This window comes from Protopterus annectens, chromosome 12.part0, assembly GCF_019279795.1.
Source record: "Protopterus annectens isolate FY-2018-M chromosome 12.part0, PAN1.0, whole genome shotgun sequence".
NCBI lineage: Eukaryota > Metazoa > Chordata > Ceratodontiformes > Protopteridae > Protopterus > Protopterus annectens.
This window is the reverse complement of record NC_056746.1, coordinates 1,186,574,059-1,186,597,664: the sequence shown is the minus strand read 5'-3', so window position 1 is coordinate 1,186,597,664 and position 23,606 is coordinate 1,186,574,059. Positions and strand designations below refer to the sequence as shown.

General features: G+C 40.0%; 1 protein-coding gene across 2 annotated transcripts in view; it reads right to left on the bottom strand.

The window, feature by feature from the left end:
• The window catches only part of LOC122817077 (E3 ubiquitin-protein ligase RNF182-like), a 156,038-nt gene that overhangs the window by 83,335 nt on the left and 49,097 nt on the right, over positions 1–23,606 (bottom strand). The window contains exon 1 of one of the 2 annotated variants that reach the window (XM_044090231.1): positions 9,104–9,174. The exons of the other annotated variant lie outside the window; for it this stretch is intronic. The gene's annotated coding sequence lies outside the window, so the exon portion shown is untranslated. Of the gene's footprint in view, positions 1–9,103; positions 9,175–23,606 lie in introns of those variants that run through there. 2 annotated transcript variants of the gene reach the window in all.

Below are 23,606 nucleotides of genomic sequence, written 5' to 3'. Positions count from 1 at the left end.
TAGTTTTATTGGGGTTCAGAAGTAGGCGTTGGTTGGTGAGTCAGTTCTCGATAGTGTTAAATGTATTTTGAGTTAAGATTTGCAAGTCGGATGGGGAGGTGGCTGAGCAGATGAGAGCGGAATCATCTGCGTATTGAATGCAGGTGGCTTTAGGGATAGTAGTGTGAAGGTTGTTGATAAAACATAGAGAAGAGTAGTGGACCTAGTATGGACCCTTGAGGGACACCAAGTGTGAGAGGTAACTGGCTGAGAGGTTGCCCTGCCATAGTACCGCCTGCTGTCTACCAGTCAGGTAGGACTGGAACCACTGGATAGCAGGCTTGTTGAAGGAAATATATTTTAGTAAAAGAATGAGAAGTTCATGGTTGACCATGTCAAAGGCTTTTGATAGATCAAGAAAGAGGGAAGAGGTTAGCCTATTGTCATTCCTGTTTTGGTTTATGGCAATAGTAAAGGAAAGGAGGGCTGAGGTGGTGCTGTGGTATGGCCTGAAACCATGCTGGGAGTTGGATAGTAAGTTATTCTGTGAAACGTATTGCATTAGTTGCTTGTGTACACATTTCTCCATTATTTTGGCTAGTGGGGAAAGAATGGCAATGGGTCTATAGTTGGATATGTCTGAGGAGTTACCACCTTTATGGAGTGGGATGACGTGAGATATTTTCCAGAGGGAGGAGATAGCATTTTCGGATAAGGTTATGTTGATGAGGATAGATATGGGATATGCAATGGCATCTGCAGCTATTTGTAGGTACTCTGCAGGGAGGAGGTCAGCACCGAGGGTGGTAGGTTTTAGTTTTTTTAGAAGTGTTTTGATAAAACTAGTGGATATTGGTTGGAAGCTAAATTCTGGGTGATTATTAGGTAGATTAGACATGTGGTTTAAGTTAGAGGGGGTTAGTTGATTTGCTAGGGATTGGATTGTTTCAGTGAAAAAGTTATTAAAGGTGCTAGCTATGGTCTCTGGGGAACTATGGGTGTAGTTAGCCGGGGTTGGGGTGGTGGAGTGACCTGGACAAAGTAGTTGATTTAAGCCTGCCCAGAACTTTTAAGGGTTGTTGTGGTGTTTTTGTAGGAGATTTTGGTAGAAGCTTTTTTATCCAGTAAAATAGATTTTTTTGTATCATTCCTGAGTTGATGATATTTTAGATGGTGAAGTGAGGCTTTGGTTGTTCTCCAGCTGGCCCAGGCTCTGTTTCTAGTTTTGATTTTAGCTTTGGTATCTCTTGTGAGCCATGGTGCTGTATTTGATCTAGTTTTTATTGTACGTGCTGGAGCATGGGAATCAAGGATACTTAGGAATTTAGTGTTAAAGTGATCTATGATCTCCTCTAATGTTAGATTTTTTTAGTTTTGACCAGTCAACTGCTTTAATTCATTTTGGAATATGGCAGCATCAAAGTTTTTCCTGTTTCTAAATGTTTTATATTTGGGCTGGTGAGGGTTTCCTGCCTTATTTTTTATGATATAAGTCAGACAATGGTCGCTGAGGTCATCAGGGAGAGTACCAGCTGTGTACAGTTGGGGTTGGTTATTAACTAGGATCCAGTCTAGGATACTTTCCTTGTTGGTTGGTTTGTTTATCCTAGTGGGAGAGGTTATGGTCTGTTTAAGTGGGGGGGGGGGTCAGAGGAGCAGGGGTGCCAGCCGGTATTAAAATCACCAAGAATTATGGCTTCTTGGGGATAGGTAGTGGATAACCAGTAAAGGAGATCTTCTAGGGTATTTAGGTTGTTGTCTGGTGGAATGTATGCACAGACGATCTTCAAGTGTTTGTTTTGGTTAATCTGTAGCTTGGTTATGATGAGTTCTGTGTTATTGAATTGGGGAGGTTGAATGGTGTCTCTATTAATGGTTAGAGTATTTTTGTAAAGGACTGCTATCCCACCTCCTTTCCTTGTAGCATGGTATAAAGGGTGAATATTGTATCCTGGAGGTAGTATCTCATTTCCAGTAGTACTGGGTTTTACGGACGTAAGACACATAATGTCTGGGGAGTGGGTTGCTAGGGGTGCGTGTAGGTTGGGAATCTTATTGTTAATACTTCTAATATTTAGGTGAAATGCTAGGAGGGAACTAGTGGGAGTATTCATGGGTGGCTTGACTGTGGGGGTTGTGGTAGGGGAGTGGAGGTTATTGGGTGGGGGTGAATGTCTCCATGTGTTATAAGGTTATAGTGACAGGATATTCTGAGCTTTATGAGTTTGTTTATAAGCTTTATATAGTCTTTGTATTTAGGATTATGTTTTGTGGCTGTACAGGGGTGGTATTTTATAGAGGGTGGTATATTCTGTGTGCTGGGGAAGGTAAAGTGTTTGGTGTTATGTGTGAAGTTGTGGGTGTCTGTTTGACCATTTGGGTAGTGAATACCATGGTCAAGTGTTTGTTCGTAGGTAGTGAGATGGTAAAATGGAAACAGTATAGGCATGTGGGTAATTAGTGTTTTTTTGCTTGTTTGCATTTTGATAGGGGGCGGGCCAAATTTGATGGCTGAATGTGCTAACAGGGTGTGGAAGAATGAGAGAAGGAAATTGGTTAAGGGGGCAGGGTAGCTCAATGAAGTGTGAGGTGCTGATTGGTACTTAGCAGGAGGGGAGTGGCAAGGGAGTGGCAAAGTCTGGTTTAAATTTAGCACTAGTGGGGGTGGGTGGAATTTGGGGGCAGGGAGAGGAGCGGAGCGAGCCGAGGTCACTCAGGAAAGAAACCCGTGCAAATTGCTGTGCAGGCACAACGAACAGAGGGGTAGGGAAGGTACAACAGCTACAGGATGAAAAAAAATCATGCTGTTTGTAATGGTTTCTGCCACACATGAAGCTCTAAAAGTGCTCCAGCTCATACCACCAATGCAAAAACAAACAATATGCAACACTTTAAAATGAAAGAAGAGCTTTTCTTGTATCACACATGGCATGTTAAAGCACTGCCTCGGTTAAGACCACAAATGCAGTAATGGCAACAATAAATGCTGATAATGCCCTGTAACATTTTGGGCCCAGGGTGGCTGCCCCCCTTCCCCCAGACTAGCTACGCTTCTGCTGCTGCTGTTAAATCTTCAAAGAATGCCACAAGATTCATACCCCTTATTCTTCAATTCTTAGTAGGACTAAGGTCCCCTCTGTCATTTTTAAGTAAGCTGCTGTCTCCTTGCTTTTACATAGAAAACTGGTCAGGATGATAGATCTAAACTTGTTTGGGCCTGATGTGATCCCCCCTTTTGTGAAGTGGTACCACTGCAGCCTGCTATCATAAGTCAATGACCTGTCCACACTAAAACATTTTGTTTAACATGACTAATAGGTGGTCACTTAGTGTTTTTTTTTTCATGGTGGAGACTGCAATGCATGTTTTCTGATCTAATGCAACCTGAATTTTTAATTTTACTTGTGGCATCAGTTATCATGCCTGCACCTTATATAACTGATGTTCCTTCCCCTTAAGTAGGATGGGAAACAGTTTCTTATGAAGATCTGGAATGTCTTCAACACAGCTCACCAGCAAAATGAACCATTTCTGTCATCAACATACCACCTACACTGGGTTTGTGTGTGGGATGATTGAGCTCAAGTGCCTCATCTGTTTGCAGAGATAATGCTTTTCTTACTGAATAACCTTGTCTGTCCCAAGAACCAGAAGCTTCAGCTTTAACCACGAAAATCTATGGCTGTACTTTGGACTGTTCCTGTGGAGACTCTTGTATCCACATGGGACTCTTATCTGTCTCTTGCTTGATATCTTTACCCTTCGACCCACTATTTGACAGTACTAGTTACAAGGGTGGAAGTACTTTCTGCTCCCACTATGTTATCTAGCATCACTGATCCCCCAGAAGCATCTTACAGGAACTGCTGCTATGCAGACAAAGTATGAGTTCAGTTTGCATTACCTTGGCCCCTTCCCCCCACTTCTCCACATCTTATTGATTTTTATTTATATTTACTTATTTATCATTTGTTGACTGTGTTAGTTCCACTCTACTAGTAGCCTCTTTTCAGGGGAGAACTAAGCTGATATTTATATTACTAGAGGAAATTTACCCAGGGCATTGGAGAACCTCCTCTACTCTTTTTTGAAAGGTGCTGTGGGATCTTTTACATCCACCTTAGGTACCACCAACCTAGACAGATGGGACCTCAGTTTAACGTCTCATCATTAGGACAGCACAGACAGGAGTGCAGAACCCCCTTATGCTGCACTGCAGTGTCAGCAATCCATCTACCTGGTGTGGGAATAGAACTTATAGTCTTTTGAACCAAAGGCAAACGTGATAGCTTGTTGCAGCAATGACACTGCTACTCACACATTGTGTTAATTTCTATATACATATTAGAATTTATCCTTTGCTTTCTCTTTAAACTTACTAGGCTTTATGCTTCAAAGATCAATTTGGAACATTCAAAATGCACCATTTTAACTTTTCTTAGTCTTTACATCCTTTGTTATTCATCTAACAGCAGACATTATTTGTCTATGAACAAAGTTGGTCATAATATATAATTTACTGTTCTCGGTCTATTTATTAGTTGTTATAATGCTCATTCAAATGCCCATAAAATATAAACTTTTTCTTCCAGTCCTGAGAAAATAACTTTGTACTGTACATGACATCAAAGAACAGGTGTTTACTCCCTCCCCTTCCAGAACATGGATGCCCTTTGCACAAAGGGATTCTGTCTTTGTCACACTGGCACTGCTTTTAATTGCTGTACAAATGTCCAGTTTATTCTATTGTCCTTTCTAATTTTCTTCTACTTTAGCATCCTCCTCTGTCAGGTCATTCTGTACTCCATCTTAAGTAATTTCATCTGTGGGGGTTGTGGTAGGGGGGTGGAGGTTGTTGGGTGTGGGTGAATGTCTCCATGTGTTATAAGGTTATAGTGACAGGATATTCTGAGCTTTACGAGTTTGTTTATAAGCTTTATATAGTCTTTGTCTTTAGGATTATATTTTGTGGCTGTACAGGGGTGGTATTTTATAGAGGGTGATATATTCTGTGTGCTGGGGAAGGTAAAGTGTTTGGTGTTATATATGAAGTTGTGGGTGTCTGTTTCACCATTTGGGTAGTGAATACCATGGTCAAGTGTTTGTTCGTAGGTAGTGAGATGGTAAAATGGAAACAGTATAGGCATGTGGGTAATTAGTGTTTTTTTGCTTGTTTGCATTTTGATAGGGGGTGGGCCAAATTTGATGGCTGACTGTGCTAACAGGGTGTGGAAGAATTAGAGAGAAGGAAACTGGTTAAGGGGGCAGGGTAGCTCAATGAAGTGTGAGGTGCTGATGGTACTTAGCAGGAGGGCAGTGGCAAGGGAGTGGCAAAGTCTGGTTTAAATTTAGCACTAGTGGGGGTGGGTGGAATTTGGGGGCAGGGAGAGGAGCGGAGCGAGCCGAGGTCACTCAGGAAAGAAACCCGTGCAAATTGCTGTGCAGGCACAATGAACAGAGGGGTAGGGAAGGCACAACAGCTACAGGATGAAAAAAAATCATGCTGTTTGTAATGGTTTCTGCCACACATGAAGCTCTAAAAGTGCTCCAGCTCATACCACCAATGCAAAAACAAACAATATGCAACACTTTAAAATGAAAGAAGAGCTTTTCTTGTATCACACATGGCATGTTAAAGCACTGCCTCAGTTAAGACCACAAATGCAGTAATGGCAACAATGAATGCTGATAATGCCCTGTAACATTTTGGGCCCAGGGTGGCTGCCCCCCTTGCCCCAGACTAGCTACACTTCTGCTGCTGCTATTAAATCTTCAAAGAATGCCACAAGATTCATACCCCTTATTCTTCAATTCTTAGTAGGACTAAGGTCCCCTCTGTCATTTTTAAGTAAGCTGCTGTCTCCTTGCTTTTACATAGAAAACTGGTCAGGATGATAGAGCTAAACTTGTATGGGCCTGATGTGATCCCCCCTTTTGTGAAGTGGTACCACTGCAGCCTGTTATCATAAGTCAATGACCTGTCCACACTAAAACGTTTTGTTTAACATGACTAATAGGTGGTCACTTAGTGTTTTTTTTTCCATGGTGGAGACTGCAATGCATGTTTTCTGATCTAATGCAACCTGAGTTTTTAATTTTACTTGTGGCATCAGTTATCATGCCTGCACCTTATATAACTGATGTTCCTTCCCCTTAAGTAGGATGGGAAACAGCTTCTTATGAAGATCTGGAATGTCTTCAACACAGCTCACCAGCAAAATGAACCATTTCTGTCATCAACATACCACCTACACTGGGTTTGTGTGTGGGATGATTGAGCTCAAGTGCCTCATCTGTTTGCAGAGATAATGCTTTTCTTACTGAATAACCTTGTCTGTCCCAAGAACCAGAAGCTTCAGCTTTAACCACGAAAATCTATGGCTGTACTTTGGACTGTTCCTGTGGAGACTCTTGTATCCACATGGGACTCTTATCTGTCTCTTGCTTGATATCTTTACCCTTCGACCCAATATTTGACAGTACTAGTTACAAGGGTGGAACTACTTTCTGCTCCCACTATGTTATCTAGCATCACTGATCCCCCAGAAGCATCTTACAGGAACTGCTGCTATGTAGACAAAGTATGAGTTCAGTTTGCATTACCTTGGCCCCTTCCCCCCACTTCTCCACATCTTATTGATTTTTATTTATATTTACTTATTTATCATTTGTTGACTGTGTTAGTTCCACTCTGCTAGTAGCCTCTTTTCAGGGGAGAACTAAGCTGATATTTATATTACTAGAGGAAATTTACCCAGGGCATTGGGGAACCTCCTCTACTCTTTTTTGAAAGGTGCTGTGGGATCTTTTACATCCACCTTAGGTACCACCAACCTAGACAGATGGGACCTCAGTTTAAGGTCTCATCATTAGGACAGCACAGACAGGAGTGCAGAACCCCCTTATGCTGCACTGCAGTGTCAGCAATCCATCTACCTGGTGTGGGAATAGAACTTATAGTCTTTTGCACCAAAGGCAAACGTGATAGCTTGTTGCAGCACTGACACTGCTACTCACACATTGTGTTAATTTCTATATACATATTAGAATTTATCCTTTGCTTTCTCTTTAAACTTTCTAGGCTTTATGCTTCAGAGATCAATTTGGAACATTCAAAATGCACCATTTTAACTTTTCTTAGTCTTTACATCCCTTGTTATTCATCTAACAGCAGACATTATTTGTCTATGACCAAAGTTGGTCATAATATATAATTTACTGTTCTCGGTCTATTTATTAGTTGTTATATGCTCATTCAAATGCCCATAAAGTATAAACTTTTTCTTCCAGTCCTGAGAAAATAACTTTGTACTGTACATGACATCAAAGAACAGGTGTTCACTCCCTCCCCTTCCAGAACATGGATGCCCTTTGCACAAAGGGATTCTGTCTTTGTCACACTGGCACTGCTTTTAATTGCTGTACAAATGTCCAGTTTATTCTATTGTCCTTTCTAATTTTCTTCTACTTTAGCATCCTCCTCTGTCAGGTCATTCTGTACTCCATTTTAAGTAATTTCATCTGCTCATGTATCTGACGAGATCTCATTCTGCCATCTAGCTCTGCTCTCTGGAGCTCAAGCTGCAGAAAGTGAGAGGTGTTAAAAACAAGGCAGAGCATGTGACTGCTTTAGCTGCTCGTTAATTACTCTCTCTCTCTCTCAATGCACAAGTAAGCAGCGGCCTGTCATAAAATCAAAGCGAGTAGGTTTTCCTCTCAGCCAATGTAACTAAAGGTCTGCATGTGAGTTTTTAGAGCTGCATTCACCAGCTAACTAGGCAGTGGTTATCCTACCCGAAATCCACTGAGCTCATATTCAAAGCCTAACAATATGACTGATGCCATCTAAAAGCAAAGCAAGTTGAAATAAAAAATACACCTCTGACTATTGTCTCAAATAACAATATTACACATGTCATCTGGCAAAAACTGCTTACACATCTGAAAGATCTGACTTACCAATGTATCCATTTTATGTTACTGATCTCACTGTAAGGCAAAAAACTACAAGAAAGATAAGACTGAATCCCATTGTTTTAGTCAGTTCTGTGATGGACAGCAGTTTGAATCTCATTTCTGTCACAAACTGTCTAAAATACTGTGGTCATACCTACTTCTATTTCCAGCTTTGAGAAGACACAGTGGTCCAGTCCAGTGCCTTCTATGGTCAGAGATAGTAGCACACTATCACTGCCCTTAACTTTGTCAGACACTAACACTAACTCATCAATCACCGACCCTAGATTAATATGTCACTAGATACCTGAACAATGCCCACCAACTTAGCAGTCCGCAACTTCAGACAAGCATTCAGCCACGCAACTTTATGAATTATAAAAGAACTATGGCATTGGCTGTGCAGTTTTATCTAAACATACACGTTTTAAGTTGTCTAAACATGCATTGTTCCCTTTCAGATTAGAACACTGCCTCACTGAATTGATAAGGGGTATCTATCTAGCTGTTTCAAATTCTCATCCCTTTCCCTGCTTCAGCTTTGAGTGTCATTAACTGGATCAGTTGTATCACAGCACTTGTTAAGTCATCTCCCTTCCCCAATAAACGAACATCTCCTCTGTACCTTTATTTGCACAACAAATGTCTTTTTTAAAGTATTCATGTGCCCAGGTAACTGCCCTGGTCTGTTTTGTATGTAATGACAAGTCAGACTGTATTCATGTGCCCAGGTAACTGCCCTAGTCTGTTTTGCATGTTATGACAAGTCAGGCTGTATTCATGTGCCCAAGTAACGGTCCTGGTCTGTTTTGTATGTAATGACAAGTCAGACTGTACTATGTGTCTAGGTAATTGCCCTGGTCTGTTTTGTATGTAATGACAAGTCAGACTGAAACTGCTTAACCAAATATATACTAGATGTGCCTATAAGTATAAAGATATGCAGTCTATGTTTTCAGTGAACAATCTTACTGAAAACATGCTTAATTACAAATAATCAGGGTACATTACTTACTTGGAAATAAAAACATTATTATGTAAAAAAAAAGTTTTTAAAAAATGTTATAAGAACTACATCCCTCCTAACTCAAGTTACAGAAGAAAACTGTCCCTGTCTCATAGTTTTCCCCATCAATTTCATTTCAGTTTCCCTCTCACAGAATCTTACCTTACTTCCTTCTAGTTTGCTCTGTCTCCCTCTCTATATCTCTCTCCAACCCCACACACAAACACTTCATCTCTGTGTTTCTGAAAGGAAAAAAAAAATTAGAATTATCTAACACTGTACCCTGCATTTCTTGCAAGCTTGTGCAAATTCATTTTGTATACAGAAAAAGTGGTTCTAAGATTTCAGTTTAAATCTTGCTTAACATAGGCATTCTGTCAACAGTTTAACACTATCTAATAACTCCTTGTTGACAACTTGTTACATCCTGAAAATAAAGCACCTTAAATTATTTAACACCTTTATTAAACTGTAATGAATTACATTTAAAAAAATCAAGCAGTAAAATGGCTAGAAAGTGCGGCTGACCTAGTTGGCTAAGAGATGTATAACAAATGGTTCAGGTGTTTGAAATTCGAAGATTTATGCCTTTTGCAGTTTGGTTGTTAAGGTAAAATCACACTGATGCAAAAAAGCATGTCATTTTTTTTTAAATGCTGTGTCTTGTGCACCAAGATAGTAAAATTAACCAAAGTTAAGTTGTCAAACTCCACAGTCTTGGGGGCCATGCTCTTTTACTGTATTATGCTGCTGGCAACTGTCTTGACTTGTATATCCTGTACATTTTTATTCACTGCTTCTGCTGCTAAAACAATGTTAAATATATTTTAAATGTCAGGTTATTTTCTGATAATGATGTTTTTGTACATGTTCTTGATTTTTTTCATATGGGTTCACAGGTAGATATTAAGCTTATGGCCTAAGTGAACATCTTGAAATTTAGCCACATTGCTCAGTAGTAATCAGAGTTTACCAGGTCCCTTGAGTAAGCGGACTATTTCCAATCCCACATACCCTAGATGTGAATTTACAGCGTGTCATCTGTTCGCCGAATCAAATATTGAAGGAAATTACTGTGATGTGCAAAGGAAGCCTGTTTCAAAGGCAAGAGTTGAGTTAAGTACGTTTCTCTCACAAGCAGATATTGTTCCGTTGTAAGTAAAGCTTTATTGCATGTGTTTGCTGTGGGTCTATGAAGGTGAATGAAGTTAAATAGCGCAGTTATTCATAGCTCAGAAAGTTAAGCAAAGATCTCTCCAAAGAAGTCAATACAAGAGTGGAGGGAGGCATATGAGTTTCCTGGTAAGAGATCTTTGAGGTCTTTCAACTTAGCATAGAGTTTAGAGACATACATGCCAAGTAGGGCACTGTATTTAGTGATAGCTTGAATATGGAGAATAAAAGGTAACTGTGACATCTTTGGACCTAGGGGAAATAGCAGAAAGTTTAATTGTGCTTAGTCATGTGGTTTTCTAACCAGAGCTGAGACATGCTGCTCAAAGGAAAGCTAATTAATGTAAGTACTGATCTCTGACCAGTGTACATATTGGGGGGGGGGGGGTTACTTATTTGGTGTGAGGGTGGTAAATTTTCAGATTAAAATCCTGTTTCAGCTTCTACCATAATATATCTCCATAATTACAGTCTTAGGCTAATTTTCTCAGCAAAGTCAAATAATTATTGACTTAGGTGTGCTTCCTAGCATGACACTGAAATGTATTTTTCTCTAATACCTCATTATGCTTAGGAAACAGGTTTAGGATTAAAATGCATTTTTAATACGTTTATCAGTTGTGATTGGTTTCTTAATTTTTTTCCAGGAATGAGCAAACTTTTCATAGGTTCATAGGAGATTAGTAGGCTAATGGCGCAAGAGCCCTTACAAGCCTAGGCAGCTTTACCCAGATTTTACACAATTTTCTATCTCTAAAGGAAAGATAACAAGGGTCAGCAAGTGGGGTTTGACAAGTTTTACAGACTGCCTCAGTCCATAAGGGACATGGGTACCCCTTAGGAGGGAATATGCAATTTCCCATTCATTGGTCCTCACTGTGCTTGAAGATGATGAGAGAAGGACTCTGCTTCACATGAATAGGAAGCCTATTCCAAATGACGTGCGATCTCTGGGACGCATATCTGTCTCTCCAGCATGATCTATTCATGTCAGAGATCAGGTTTCGATCCTTGGAGTGGGTAACCATCGTGCATTTAGTTTTACGAATATGCAACATTTTCAGCTGGGCTGGGTCAGAGACTGCCTTATAGGTCATGTATAGATCACCCCTCAGTAATCGGTAGGAAACTGAAAACAGTGATAGGGCTTTTAATCAGTCTGCATATGACATGTTGGTCATACCCTGTATTTTTGTGGTGATAAACCTGAGGATGCTCCAACTGTTGCATGTGCCTGTTGAGGTACATGCAAAGGGTGCATTGCTCTCGATTACTGGTCTGATGAGGGCTAAGTACAGTGGTACTATGACATCCTTAGATCTGGATGCCATGCCCTTACTTATAAGCTGAGCCACATAGAAGGATTTATTCACCACTGTGGACACATGGTGGTCAAAGTTCAGATTACTGTCCATCTGACTACCTGGAAATCTCGCCACTGGGTCCACTCTTAGGGAGTGCTATCAATGTTGTAATTTGCAGGGATATTTGATTTCCCAAAGGGTATTATTATGCACTTCTTCACATTTAATTTGAGGTATTTATGTGCCGAGACCTTATTTAGTGAGGGAAATGATGTGCATGTGCTGGGAACCTGTTTGTCATTTGATTTGTCAGTATGTGAGAATCATGCCTCAGTTTTCATAGCTAAATTACATGTCACATACTTTATTTGTTTGTTTCAGGATTATGTGGTTGTCAGTATACATTAGACAATTGCTACATTGCCTCAGGATGCCCATGTCCAGCAGGCTGGCAACAGAGATAGTAGGAAACTACCTATCCATGTTGTTTTACTGTGGGTTTAACAAGGGAGAAGAGTGGATACATTTGACTGGACTGGGATGATAGCACATGGACGAAGTATGAACTACAGCTATCCAACAATGTGATGCTGCTCAGATGCTCCTACAGCAGCAGAAGTCTGGGGAAGGTTGCAGATATAGTTATTCTAAGGGACATTTTAACTTGAAAGTATTTGCGTCTATACAGGGCACTGCTAACTGCCACTGTATGGAGAGCCCACCTAGTGCAAACACTGGGCTTATACAGAATCAGAATCATTAAAGCCTAACTTTTACCCTCACAAATGTGGAAGTGTGATGTTTCTTCTTTCTTCATTTATTAGAATGCTTTTTATTGAAATTGACTTTGTGGTTCTATCTCTCCGTCCCTCTGTCGTTCTGTCTCGCTGTAACCAATTTCAATAAAAAGCAGTAATAATGACAGAGAGACAATATTTTAGTCTTTAAGTAAAATATTGTCCCTTTGTCATTAGCAAGACAATAGACACACACACACACACACACACACACACACACACACACACACACACACACACACACACACACACACACATACACACAGCCCCCTGCCCATCCGATCGCATTCACACACACACACACACACACACACACACACACACACACACACACACACACACACACACACACACACACAACCCCCTGCCCATCTGATCGCATTCGCACACACACACACACACACACACACACACACACACACACACACACACACACACACACACACACTTTCTAAATGTGTCTTCCCCCTTATGCATTTCTGTTTTGAAAGTTGGTATAGTCACTGTTATCCTGTGTGTTCCGTTTTCTATCAACTGTTTACTCCATGTTACTTGTATACGATGATCTACAAATGTTTCTAATGTCTTCAGTAACTTTTTTTGTGCTGTATTTTGTTTTTTTAAGTATTGCGACAGTCAAGTTAATTAATATTAATGCATTTTCTACTTAATGGTCCTGTTTCTATGTTCTGTATTCTTTTTTTACTTGTGCACATCATCATTTTTATTCAGTGATCTTTTAATTAGGCAATTCAGTGCTTATGTCACTTCATGGCATGTCCCTCTCAAACATCCCCCCTCCCACACACACACACACACACACACACGCACACACAGTATTCCTTCTGATGTTCATCATTATGACTCCTATTGAATGATACCACCCTTCTCTGATGTGACTATACCATGTCAATATACTGCCATGGATGAAGTTGCTACAAATGCAGTGCATTGCTGATTAACTGGCTGTGCACGTACCAGATTTCTACTTCTGTTTAAGACTGTAACCGAGTATTTCAGTCTCTCACCAATGTTCCTCACTGCATTTTCACAACTGTCCTTAGTTTAGGAGACATTGCACAAGTGCAGATTACATATACCAGCTCCATGGAACAACAGGTTTTGCATTAACATGAATTTTCTGAAGGGTATGTAGTCTTAAATGTCGGTCATTATTTTCTGACTTCAATCCTCAATGATTTACCAGAAAACTAAAAATGTTTTGAGGAGCAGACTGAAAATATGATACAAAAATCTGGACATTCTGGGAAAATCTGGACAGTTGAGAGGTATGATGCCTCTGCACATCTACAAAATCGCTCCAGTAGTTTTCCTATGTGGAAAACGAGTCAGCTTTGGGGGTCACTGGCATCTTGTGCTTATGGCAACTGATACTCAGGGGATTCCAGATCGCCTGCACCACTTGTGGAGATACCAAGAAAATGTACAGTTCTCTTCAAATGATAGACATGAGAAATGTACATTGCATTTTCATACCCTGCCCTTATTGTCATAAAAACTATTTTTTATAGGAACATTCTAACTTCTACTTATGTTGTATCATGATATATGCTGCAGACACTTGTCTGCTTGCTTCCGAAATGAAACACATACTGCTAATTTATTTTTTGTTTATCCAGTGGTTTCCTGCCTTGTTCTTTGCATTTTGGTTCCTGGCGTTTATTTTCTTCAATTCCTTGTCCTGCCTTTGGGAGACTGTGCTAAGGTCTACTTTGCAGCCTACTAGCTATCATGGCAGCTCCAACAAGCTCTCTTAAGTCTCTTATTAACATAGAGAAGAATCCCTTATTGGGCTATATTGAGCCCTTTAATTCTGCAAATATGGACTCTACAACCTCAAATACAGAAGGTACTGTGGAATATACTAAGACTTTGCAAATGCTAGAAAGAAAATTACATACTTTTAAGCATCTGCAGTGGCAGCGCTTTAGCTTTTTAGCATACATCGACAAGGGTATTGTTCCCAGGGGGCTCAGAATTTTAAAAATGCCCTCATATGGGAACGCTTACCCTGATTTGTTAAAGAGATGGCAGCAGCTGAATATCAAACTCAGTATTGATTATATGTGTTTGATGAATGACTTTTTCACCAAAGTCGAAGAGGACCTTAAAAAGGAGATTTTTACCCTTGAAAGTACTCTACTTAACATGCCTGTGTTTACTGCCATGTCGGATGACTATCAGCGTATGATGGAAAGAATACACACACTTGATGGAAGGATGGAAGCGACCAAGAAGTGAAAGCTGTGGCGCGATATAAACGATTTTAATAAGGGTAATATCTTCTCTTGGCCTAAGGAGAATGTTGTTATTAAAACTAATGTCCAACCTAAGACACTGAATAAAAATACCCTTGATACTTTAGATAATTTTCATCAAATTGCACCTAATGCAGCTGGCTCGTCTGTCTCACTCGTAGAAGAACGCCCCCTTTCCCTGGAAGCTAATAGTTTGGTCCAGACGTCGTTACGTCAAGTAAATATGGAAACCAGTACTGAGGGAAGAAGTGCTACGTCGCAATCGATTGATGGCGTTCAGAACGCGTCTATGAAGAAAACACAGCAGTCAACACTTAATTTTACGAACTTTTCTAATAAGCGCTTCCAGTTAGAGCACCCAGAGACAGTTAAGGAACGTATATTGCAGCACAGAGGTTCCCCGGTGCTGCAGTCAGGTATGTCTAATAAAAGAAAAAGTGAGAGCCCTTTAGGACTGGGGAAACAGAGCCGCAAGTTATCCGAGGCATGTTGAATCTATCAGCGATAGAGTTAGATGACACTCATTATTCATTGTTTTCAAAGGGCCTGAATTTCATCCCTTGCCGTGAAGAAAATTTAGTATCAGCGTTAACTGATTTAAAAATCTTCTCCAGACTTTTAAATTTAAAACTGCTATTTGGTGGTTCTGAAGCTACTGGGGGGGGGGGGGTAACAAATGACGTAGTACGTTTGTACCCACCAGTACTCCAGTGGTTAAAGCATTTCATGATATTTGTGAAATTCATATCAGGCAGTTATTTAATCCATCTACCAGAAAGAAAAAAAGATTTAATTTAAATTATGGTGAATTTAAGGCTTTGAAGAGCTTACAGTCCTGTAAAGATATAATTATAAAACAGGCTGATAAAGGAGGTGCTGTGGTTCTTATGAACCGAGTTGATTATATGGATTCTATGTTTAAGTTACTACAAGACACTAAAGCTTTTAAATGCATTACCAGTTTGGATGTGAAAAAAAGTGTTGCATATGTAAACATGGTTGTGTATGATTTGCAATTGAGTGGTGATATAGATCTTGAGTTATTTAATTATCTCACTGTTACTTGTCCAGTTATACCACATCTCTATGGTCTCCCCAAAATTCATAAATCTAAGCTAGATCCACCTATGAGACCTATTGTCTCTGGTGCGAGTTGGGTTACAGAACCCATCTCGATTTATCTACATGGGCAACTGCTTCCATACCTGGCTAAATGTGATTCTATCATTAAAGATAGCTTTGATTTATTACAGAAATTAAGGGGATGGATGGATAAAGAAAAAGCTTCTTTAGTTAACAATAAGTATCTTTTAGTTTCTTTGGACATTGTATCACTCTTCACCGTTATTCCTAATGATATAGGCCTGGAGCTTTTAAGAGAATTGTTGTGGACACATACATGTGATAATCCCAACAAAGTTGAAATTATCTGCAGCCTTATGGATGTTACATTGAAAACAACATCTTCCTTTTTAATGGCTCCACATATTTACAACTTACAGGGGTGGCTATGGGTACCTCTGTAGCCAATACTTATGCCAACCTGATACTCTATCAGTGAGAAAGAACGCATTTGTTTGGTGATGGGAACCCATTTAAAAGTAATATCACATTTTTTCAATGCTTTGTAGATGACTGCCTCCTACTTTGGAAAGGTAGCCATGAGGATCTTGAAAATTTTCTGGAATATCTAAACTCTGCATCTACTTTTCTAAAGTTTAAGATGACAGTATCTGAAACTTCTATTACATTTTTGGATTTGAAGTTAGATCTTGCTGGAGATACACTACAAACTAGTATCTTTAGGAAAGAAGTTTGTTCAGGTAGATACACTTATGCCACAAGCATGCATGCACCTCACATATTTAGAAGTACTGTTAAATCTCAATTCTGCAGACTCAGTAGGCTTAATACCGATGATGACTGCTTTGAAGTACAATTAAATGAGATGGTTAATGATTTCTTGCTTAGTGGATATGATAGATCTCTACTTTATGAACAGGTCATTAAGATTAGGGAAGATAGGCGGACTTTATTTAAACCAGTTTTGTATGAGGATGTTGTTAGTATTGACTCTAGGTGCAAACAAACATCTGTAGCACCTATTAGATATGTAACTACATATAATTTAAGGACACCGCTGTTAGAAAAATTATATCTGATAATTGGGTCATCTTGATGGCATCAGATGAACTAAGAAGTTTATTGGGACCTAAACCCAATTTCTCTTATAAGAATATGAGGACCCTTAAGAGTTCACTATGCTACAAGGACTTTGAGAGGACTACACCTGTATCTACTATAGTGAAATATGGTACTCACAAATGTCACAACTGTTCTTGTTGTGATGACATTTGTAGTACAGAAAATGATACTTTTGTGCATCCTATCAATGGTAGGACATTTAGTTTTAGAGTAGCAGGTACATGTATTACTACCCATGTGGTTTACTTGGCTACCTGCCAGGCATGTAATGCTTTCTATGTAGGCAAAACTACCCGCAGGCTTAAGGACAGGATGACTGAACATAAGTCAGAAATTAGGAGATGCTATGACAGGAATGCACTATTCAAACATATAGAGGAATTTGGTCAGCAGCATTTTTTAGGTTTAGAATTATTGACCACGTTACACCTACACCTAGGGGAGGGGACCTAAATAATCACTTAGAAATTAAAGAATATGAATGGATCTTGAAACTTATGAGTGATTCAAAACCAGGCTTGAATAGCCAAGTCAGTCTCAAACCTATTTTAGTTAAATTAAGTAGAGCTAATCTCTCTTAGCCTGAAGTTTTATCTAAATATATTTTTTAAAGTTTTATTAAAGTATTTCAAGTTTTTGTATTAAGTTTTTTAAAAAAGTTTTTTTTAAAATGTTTCTTTAAAATGTTTTTGTGATTTGGATGACATATCATGTGATTTTGGCTGCATGTCATGTGATATATTTGGACCTATATATAAAGAGCTGGTTCTATGCATTGTTTTGTATTGAGAAAGGATTGTATCCGAAAGCTTTACTTATATAAAGTGTTTATCCAGTGGTTTCCTGCCTTGTTCTTTGCATCTTGTGCTTATGGCAACTGATACTCAGGGGATTCCAGATCGCCTGCACCACTTGTGGAGATACCAAGAAAATGTACAGTTCTCTTCAAATGATAGACATGAGAAATGTACATTGCATTTTCATACCCTGCCCTTATTGTCATAAAAAGTATTTTTTATAGGAACATTCTAACTTCTACTTATGTTGTATCATGATATATGCTGCAGACACTTGTCTGCTTGCTTCCGAAATGAAACACATACTGCTAATTTATTTTTTGTAAGTTTGCATAGTGACCCAGATTCTCAAGTAGTACAACATTTTTTCAACTTTTTTTTTAAATTTCTTATCAAAATAAGGCTTAGATGTCATACTATTTTAGTTGTTTAAATTGTTTTACTCAGTGACAACGGTGTTTCATAGTTTTTCTCTGGTATTCAGTCAAAGGCTACCAGTTTCACCACCAAATCAGGACTTACCTGCATACTTCTCAACCTCTTAAGAGCAAGAAATCTGGACAAAGTCTAAAATAATGGGAGGCACAAATGCCCAAAAATAGGGACAGATTTTAAATATTGCTCTTATAAACTTAGAATGTTGCTAGAATAACAGGATGTGTGCTAGCATGCATTTTCTAAAGGATATAAAATCCAAAAGTCAATTGTATGTCATTAGTTAGTGAAGTCAATCCTCAGTAATTTGCCAGAAGACCACAAATGTTATGAGCAACAAAACGAAAATATGAGGCAAAAATCTGGATATTCTGTGAGTTGAGAGGTATGCTTATCTGTCTGACTCTGACAAGATGGACAAATGATAACCATCCTGTATTCTGTGAAACAATTATAGTTAAGAAATATGACAGTCTCTTACAGGTAGACTTTTTCTACCTTCACTACAGACACCTGTAAAATGCAGCTATCCAGAAATTGGCAAGTCTAGGTTTCAGGCAAATGTACAGATGTATACACACACACACACACACACACACACACACACACACACACACACACACACACACACACACACACACAAAACACATACACAGAATAACATAGTGATATACAGACGTGTACGCACACACACACACAAACATAGACATAAACACATACACACACGTAAGCGTGCACGCGAGCATTTCCCCTACATCATTTCCTACACACACACACACACACACACACACACACACACATGCAAACACACACACAAACACTAAGAGCAGCCTTAAGCGAAAGCACACACACATGCGTGTGTGTATGTGTGCACACCACATTTCATTGGTATAAACATTTTGTACTTGATTGGGGGAAAAATAGATTTTACAAATTTGCTCTCTTTAATGTAGCCATACAATCATATTCAATGTCACTGGCATTCCTGTACTTGGTGTGGTGTGATCAGTGCAAAATGTTGTAGAGATGTCATTGGGGTGAACCCTTAACTGTATTTGAAGGTTGCAGTAGGCTCTTTATACTCTCTGGTAATACCTCCTAGTGTATATGGTACTGGGTGTCTAAACTGATACCACTGCTTTCCTATTAGTTGACTAGCAGAAGAATATGAGTCGCATAATCATTGCCACTTGTTAAAATTTGTACCATTCTCCAGGGGAATTATATAGTGATTAAGGCTTACCCTTTAAAGTGAAACTTGAGTTTTCATTCGCCACAGTCTCCCCTAAGAATTAAGACTGAATATTTACAAAGTGGTCAAGCAATATCACCATCAGTTTCTTAGATGCAAATCTTTGTGTCATCTGTAATTAATTGAAATCATAACTCTCATTGTAAAACACACGGCTGAATGGCTTAACCATCTGCTTCATCAATTAATATATATAGACGAGACATAGATAAAAACAATAAAGGATTTTGCAGGTCTCTAGTGCCAGCACATTGGTTTAATGTAGACAAAAGTTATTCTCATTAGTTACCAACATCATTTTTAAATAGCTACCTACCTGCTCTTACTAGTTAACAGTTTAATGTGTATTGAAACACAACTAGCCTGCATTTAGATGTATACTGTTACAGGATAAAAAAAACATGTCTAATCGATTCTAAACTAATGACAGAAGGACAATATTTTACTTAAAAACTAAAAATTATGACAGAGGGACAATATTTTAGTCTTTAAGTAAAATATTGTCCCTCTGTCATTAGCAAGATAATTAATATTTATTAATATTTTAATATTTAATAATTAATATTAATAGTATTAATATTTCTTAAAGACTAAAAAGCAAAAAATAAAAATATAAATTGAAAAAGTTTTTTTTAAAGAATGCTTTTTATTGAGTCACTTTAAAAAGTAAAAAAAGGAAGAAGAATGAAAACTTTGCAAAAGAAACACAGACAAGCTGACTTCAAAAAAGCATTCTAGGTTGATTTTGCTGATTCCTATTACTTCTTCAGGTATCTTATTACCACATCAGGAAAACCAGCTTCAAATGCTTTTCTGAAATCAGATTGTCTGTGTTTCTTTTGCAAAGTTTTCACTCTTCTTCCTTATTTTTTACTTTTTAGAATGACTCAAAAAGCATTCTTTTAAATATTTTTTTTTTATTTATATTTTTATAATCTCATTGCTGCAACAAATGTTAATTTGCAGCATTTCTCCCTGGACTTGATTTTCACATCCAATCATGTGGGTCTACTTACATTTGCAAGTTTCTTCTTTTATTTCTTTATTATTTACATATTCCCCAGGATTCACAAAGCTTGTGCCAGGCGCAGGCGTAACGTAGGCGGTATAATGCCAAATATGGCCGCCGAGCGATTCAGGTACGATCCAATTCCACGTGCACAACCAGGTGTACGCAAGATCTGCGCAGCCCTCGGCTTAGGTATGCTAATCACCCCATGCTCAGTGCCACACCATGCAAATGAAGGTACATAGCGATTCATGAAGTGGTGCAGGCGTAGCATAAGCCCACAGAAATGTAAACCAAAAAACACGGCTTACATTTTTCCAAACAGAACATCGGAGCTATGAAAGTGGACCAGACTCATGTATTACAAAGTTAACATATGCCAATGGCTAAATATACAGCCAATGGCATAAGAAAAGATGCACAACACCTAAAAAACAACATTTAATGTCATGTCCACAGTAACGCAAAGTACAACCGCAGGGCATGTGTGCACAAACGGGAACACAAAGAAAATATATACAAATGTCATAAAATCGCAATGTAATACAAATCATGATTTCACCATAATACTCAATGGTATGCATGGTACACCACAACCAAGCTGCAAGGGTTGCTAAGGGTCTGTGACAGTGATCGGCGCGGTAACTAGGAATTAGTAGTCAATGCCATGCAAATGAGGCAGGTAATAGTGAATCGCAAACGTCCCACCGGACTAAGGATGTACCATACGGTGCAGCGCTACAACACCGAGGAGTGGTTTAGAGGTATATATGACATCAGCAGTGGGGTGTGCCACCGTAGCTGTAAGCACATTGGAGCAATGCAATTCCGGCCTGGCCATTGCTAAGCAAAGCTGCAGGACAGGGGTGGCGAGGTAGGTATAGCATCATTTATCTGAGAGCACATATGGTGCCCGAAAGCGCATATGTACGGGAATGAAAATGTGCCCAAAACCCAGTAAGTGGATGCACGCGCCGCGCACCATAGCTCAAACAGGAAGGTCAGGGGAAGAAAATAAGGAAATGCCGCAGTAGGGTAATTGGAGTACAACTGAGCAATTAGCACCTATTAATTCACAGCGGGCAATCGACGGCAGCTGACAAGTCTGCTCGCAGAAACCTGCAAAACAGGATAGGGGAGGTGTCGGATTGCAAAGAAAAGAGAACTGTCATAGCAGAGCAAAGCAAACCTGCAGTAGACCAGCCATAGAACACATTACGCAAGATAAGCCAGGTTTAGGAAAGTATAAATGAAAGCAGGCTGCTGGATGCATGCCAGAAAATGGAAGGTGAAACGTTAAGAAATGTAAAGGGAAGGGCAAGAGGTAATCCATGGCAGCCAAATGTAATTCAACACCAAAGGCACCAGAATAGTAGTTCCTGTCGTAAAACACATAAGATACCCTGTAGCTACGATGGTACATACACACCCTATGACATCATCAGTGTTCATAGCACAATAGTATAAAGTGTGAAAGCACCTCACACACACCTGTGTATTCCCAAACACTGCACCATAGGTGTAAACAGACGGGGAACTTTTACAATGTACATGTTGGGAGCTGCCATAGCTGTGATTCATCACCATGTGTTAGTGACTGAAGGTGTTGTGGAGGATGATGCTGACAACCACCGCAGGCTCTGGAGGAAGAGAAGAGTGTTCAGACCAAGGGTAACCTACCAGGGGCTACATGATCTGGAGATAGTAGAGCGTTACAGGGTGGACAGGGACATCTTACAGAAAATAGTTGAGCTGTGCCGGCCACGCCTGAGATCCAGAAACAACAGAGGGGAACCCATCCCAGTGGACACAAAGGTATGTGTAAGCTTGCAAATACTAGCCACAGGTACCTTTCAAAGGCCAACTGGAGATATAATGGGGATCTCACAGGCATCACGTCCAGGGTACTACACCAGTTCCTGGATGCCATGTTACCACATGCCAATGAGCATATATATTTCCCCCAAACTCAGGAGGAGTTGGCCAGCAATATGCGTCTCTTCCACCATGTGGCACACTACCCGGAGGTACTGGGTGCGATAGACTGCACGCACATACATATCAAGTCACCTCCTGGTGAGCATGGTAGGCACTACATAAACCGCAAGGGATACCACTCCATCAACTGCCAGGTCATGTGCAATGCCCAGGGCATTATCATGGATGTGTGTGCTGGCAGCCCTGGAAGGTACCATGACTCCCACATCTGGCATGCCTCACAGCTGTATCAGGTATTTGTCAGGGGGGACATCTCTCATTGCCACCTTGTGGGGGATGCTGGCTATGCACTGGAGCTGTGGATGATGACTCCTATCAGAAATGCACACACACTCATGCAAGAACACCATAATGAGGCACACGCACAAACCAGAATCATCATAGAGCATGTGTTCGAGATGCTGAAATCACAGTTCCGTTGCTTGGACATATCTGGTGGAGCCTTGTAGTACTCTCCAGGCATGTGTGCCCACATCTTCATAGTATGTGCCATGCTACATAATATGATCCTGCAGGAACAGCTGCAGCAGGGACATAATGGTGAAGGCCCTCACAGCCCACCGCAATTGCCAAGGCCATCACAGGCACAGAGGGATTCAGACCATGAACACCCTGTGCCAGCCCCAGTAGGCAGACGGAGGCATGCCCAATATGCCTACGCCTTGGCAAAGAGGGAACATATATCACATACTCTGACAGTGTAGGCCCCTACTGACTGACACACCTCTCCACCTGCACACACAGTAAAATGGATGGCACACACACACAACCACCTGTAAATTGTAATGTATAGGTGGCCTACTGTGTGAATCCTACATAAGCAGCCCTCAACCATTGCACACACAACAGCTATTGGAACAAGGAATGTCAACACCTGAAAAGTACACGGACCTATCAGCATATGTTGGTACTGTATGTATAGGTTCCTAGGTACATCTGTAGATACACGCCAGATTGTCAGAGGCCATTCATCAATTGAGGCAAACAGTGTCTGCTGTCACCACCACATTGAGTAACCAACTGACCCTCAGTGGAGCAGAGCCAATTGCGGGATCCATGTGTGTAATCACTGTTCCCCACACACTCTGCATGGATTCCCTGGTGTGTTAATGAGGGGCTCCATACAATGTAATCATGGATGTAGTGGCAAAGCATGGGGTGTACCCATGACAGGTATCTGTCACCCCAGCATGCTCCACCTATGGTTGTGTGAAGGTGTAGCACATTATAGTGTGTGGCTCACTGTGACATACATTCCCAATGCTGGAGCACATCCATTAAACATCACTTGGACATACCATTAATAGGTCTCATCCATATGTAAACTAACTGAGTTACCCATTTGATTGCAGTATGGAGTAACAGCCATAGTACAGTCCACATACAAAATGCCATAACACGTGTACAAATCCCAGA